Below are 4,751 nucleotides of genomic sequence, written 5' to 3'. Positions count from 1 at the left end.
TTTTAATGCAAAAACTACCGCAGCCAACTCTAGATCATGAGTGGGGTAATTTTTCTAGTGTTCCTTCAACTGCCTTGAGGCATAGGTAACTACCTTTCCTCTCTGCATTAGTACTCCGCCCAATCCTATTCGGGATGCGTCTGCATACACCACCATGCCACCGGTGCCATCTGGAATGGTTAACAATGATGCCGTCACCAATCGATTCCTTAGTTCTTGGAAACTTTTCTTGCAAGCATCGGTCCATTCAAACTTTGCACCCTTCTTCGTCAGCTTTGTCATGGGTGCTGAGATGCACAAGAAATTTTTGATGAACTGGCGATAATACCTGGCTAATCCCAGGAAGCTACAGATCTCTGTGGCATTCTTTGGAGTCTCCCACTCGAGAACCGCCTTCACCTTATCTAGGTCTACTTTGATGCTATCCTTGGTGACGATATGCCCCAAGAATCCAATCTGGTGGAGCCAAAATTCACATTTGTTGAATTTGGCGAACAACTTGTGTTCCCTCAATCGATGCAATACGAACCTAAGGTGTTGGGCATGCTCCTCTTCACTTTTGGGGTAGACTAGAATGTTGTCAATGAATACAATGACAAACTTGTCCAACACATCATGGAATACCCTATTCATTATGTCCATGAATGCAGCTGGCTCATTGGTTAACCTGAACGATAACACCAAGAATTCATAATGTCCGTATCGGGTTCTGAATGCCGTCTTTTGAATGTCGCTACTCTTGATCTTCAACCGATGGTACCTAGACCTAAGATCAATCTTAGAGAAAACTCTTGCACCTTGTAATTGATTGAACAGGTCATCGATGCGTGGCAATAGGTATCGGTTCTTGATTGTGAGTTTGTTCAATTCTCGATAATTGATGCACATTCGCATGCTTCCATCCTTCTTCTTTACAACAACACGGGTGCTCCCCAAGGTGACATGCTTAGTCGAATGAGTCCCTTCTTCAACAAATCTTGTAACTAAACCTACAGCTCTTTTAGCTCCATGGGTGCCATCTGATAGGGTGCATTGGATACAATGCTGCACCGGGGATTAAATCGATCGCGAACTCTGTTTCTCGATCAGGCGGTAGCTGGGTTAGATCTTTCAAAAAAACATCGAAAAATTCCCTAACAATATCAAGTTCTTCCAATGGCTTAATCTTCACCTTGGTGTCCATTACCGTGGCCAAATAGCCCTGACATTCTTCATCTAACACCCTTCATGCTTGAAGGGCAGATAGAGTTATCCTCTTAGGCTTCTTCATTGGTTCACTTTGATAGGTGAAAACCAAGCCATCGTTCAACTTGAATATGATCTTCTTCTCCGCACACATGACGTTTGCCCCATTGGCAGATAGCCAATCCATGCCTAATATTATGTCAAAGTCCTTCATGTCGAACTTGATCAGACGGGCAGTCAGGTTCTTCCCACAAATTTCCACCAGACAGAGGTCGTAAACTTCCTTCAAACTCATAACTCTTCCAATTGGTTTGCTAACTACTAAATCGTGCCCTATGTCCCTTGGTCGAGTGGTCATCCTATCCATGAAAGCAGTAGAAACGAAAGAGTGGGATGCACCCGAGTCGAATAACACTCGCGTGGGGGCGGACGATATAGTCAAAGTACCTAGGGTTTGTATAAAATAAGGATGCAATCAAATTCCCTGCACCCGTTGGTTTGTTTCCTACAATTTAGTAGTGTTAAGCAGACTTACCTATCATTACTTCTGGGTTCACCTCTGCTTCTTCATTAGTCAGCGCAAACACCTTCCCTTATGTCTGGTTGTCCCGTGGCTGAAAGGGTCGAGCGGGGGACTAGATCAGTGGGTAAGTGTTGCATCCGCAGTTCACACAATCCCTAGCCAGGTGTCCAACTTTGTGGCATACAAAGCATCTGTTAGATAGTGCAGCGAGGGAAGAGGCCTGGCTTGCTTGGCTCATTACAGGTCGAGATGGCGGAGTAGTAGTTGTCGCTTGGCTTGGAGTGGCCTGAGCAGGCCAATTGTAAGTGGAATGGAAAGGGGTTTGCCCATGTTTTGCCAACGGTATTGTATCGGGCTAGGACTCGAGCTAGTTCCTCGAAATGCCTTGTTTGGCCACCCAAAGTTCTGGTAGTTGCTTGGCCTTTTGCCCAATCCAGGTGACGTAGTAGCCTTCTCCTTCAGTCTATCCTCCATAATCTTTGTTTTATCAACCTTCTGTGCGTAATCCTGAATGTCTAGGAACGACAGAATGGACCTTATCTCCGGCTTAAGTCCTTTGTCAAACTTCTTTGTTTTGCTGGCTTCCCCCTTCATATGCTCTAGGGCGAAATGAAATAAATCTTCAAACTGTTGTTGGTAGTCCAACACGGTCTTTGATCCTTGTACGAGAGCAGAGAACTCAGCTTCCTTCTTGTCTCTAAAACTCCCAGGGAAATAATTCTTAAAGAAAACTTCTTTAAACTAATCCTAGGTAGGGTTGGGATGAACTGCCTCCAAGTTAGGCTTCGTTGCCTTCCATCATGCTTCCGCCTCATTTTGTAATTGATACCCGGTCCGGCACCTATCAATTTATGTGCATCAGTACATTTGAGTACTTTGAATGCTTTCTCCAAGGCGCTAATCCACCTTTCCTATTGCATTGCCTCAGAATTTAGTTTGGAGAATGCAGGCGGCTGGAGCTTCTTGAATCTTTCCATTACTTTAGCTGTGGAGCTTTCCGCCGCATGTTGAGGCACTGGTGGTGAAAATTGTAGAGGCCGGTTGGGTGGTGGTGGTGGCACTGCTTGCTATTGCATCATGGTTGTGAACTGTGTAGACATCTAGCCTAACAACTTTTGTTGTTGCTGCATGGTCCGCATCATGGTAGTCATGATGGTGTTCACCTCTCCAATTGCCATACCTGGCTGGGGTGCAGCTGCAGCAGCTGGGGCAGCTACCGGTACCCTCGACGAAGTAACCGATATTTCAAAGTTCTGAGCTTTGGCTCTATCCGGTAGCTCAACTTCTGGAACAAATTGAGGGCCTCTTCCATGATGACCACCCCGGTTGGATCTTGTGTTGACCATGATTGATTTCTAAAAGAAACTTTATGTTTAATATCTCCACACCTCTTGGTGAGGGAAAGTTATAGATCAGCTGAAGCATGTAGGCTATCATTGCTATATTTCTGGTGTAATGTCATTAGCATTGTAGCAAGGGATAATAACTACCAAGGCTAACTTCCTACTAGGTTGCAGTTTGTTGACAATTTCATATATTGAAGAACTCTTATGTCGTGATGAATTAGGTACGATGATAGAACAAGGTTTTATGATAGGAAAGACAACTGTTTGGTCTATACCTGTACCTAGCAAGCGAGTCACTCCAATCTCTTTCCTGTTATATAGGTCTGTATGTGCCTAGGTCACTCCTAACTCTGTCTGCTAATGCAAGATAAATGATGCGGTCCTCCGCACGGCTAGTATCAGCAAGTGCCAGGTAGACAACTAATTGCTTCTTTGCTTGGGTTTTAATTCTTTGGATCCAAGCTAGTCTCTTTCTTAATCGCCTAATGTAAAGCATGTCGTTGGGGTCTTCCAAGTCCGAACAACATAGTCAAACCCTGCCATGGAGAAATTTTGGACATTAGGTTCCTATGGTTATCTTAGTTTAGTGAATATCCTTAACGCTATAAGAACTTAAGCAACATGATCAGGAATCTTAAATGGAATAACTCGAGGATGTACACAAATCAACAGTACTCTACAGAATCTAACACATCATTCAGGTATGGGCATGTGCAGTGAATGAACTAATTATACCTTCCTATAATCTCTTAGGTTAAACAATGAACCAGGTCTATGCTCCTAATGCAAGTGAGGTGATATTGGTGGGGTCTAAATTCTTGTAAATGACATAGATGCCCCTAGCTATACATTCCTATTTATCTATGTTTGAGTTTCCACATACATCACTCACATACAAGTTCATACACCCATGCTTATATACATTGTTTATGTATAGGTAAATATACACGCAATAGGTTTTCCCTACAAAAAAATTTTGTTTGCATTGCGTTAGCATGTTTATTCTATATATTATTTGTTATTATTTATTTTCTTTTTTTTATCAAATAAATTTTTTTTAATTTATCCATATTGATCAACCAAGTGCTTTAGAGGGTCCAGAATACCCCTTTGATGCAAAGTATTATTAGCCCATCCATTAAAACCACATTCCCTGCTATCTACCATTCTCTGGGCGTTTGGCTCAGTCGCCCAATGCATCACCCAGAGAATTGGGAGCTTTTTTTTATACAGTCCAAAACCCATTTCCTTTATTCCCTTCTCCATCTTGAGAGCCCTAGACCCTCAAAGTTGCGTCCAAGGGAGTTTGTTGACTAATCCCTCATCATTCCCAAGCATTCCATCACCATTTCCTCGCATCCACACGTGCCCTAGGTAAGTTCTAATGGATTTCTCTCTTCTTTTTCCATTTCTATTTTTCTTCTCTCTTTTTTTTTATTTCAGTTTGCAAAACCTAATTTCTCTATTCTCTTCTCTCGTTGCTATGTTGCAGCAATGTCTACTAGTGGAAAGCATAGCACAGCAAGGAAAGTGGTGACCCGCAAGCATCTACGGTCTGATCCATCTCAGCCATCACCATCGGCCATGCCATCTCCATCTTCCAGAGATGATTCTTCATCCGAAGACCATGAGTTTGACCAGTATTGGTTCTCACGGTATGAGCATGCCCGTGATTGGGAGAGGTTCTCTTCCAAAAA

Source organism: Telopea speciosissima, chromosome 1 (genome assembly GCF_018873765.1).
Source record: "Telopea speciosissima isolate NSW1024214 ecotype Mountain lineage chromosome 1, Tspe_v1, whole genome shotgun sequence".
In the NCBI taxonomy this organism is placed as follows: Eukaryota; Viridiplantae; Streptophyta; class Magnoliopsida; order Proteales; family Proteaceae; genus Telopea; species Telopea speciosissima.
The sequence above is the reverse complement of the archived record's forward strand: the minus strand, read 5'-3'. Positions refer to the sequence as shown.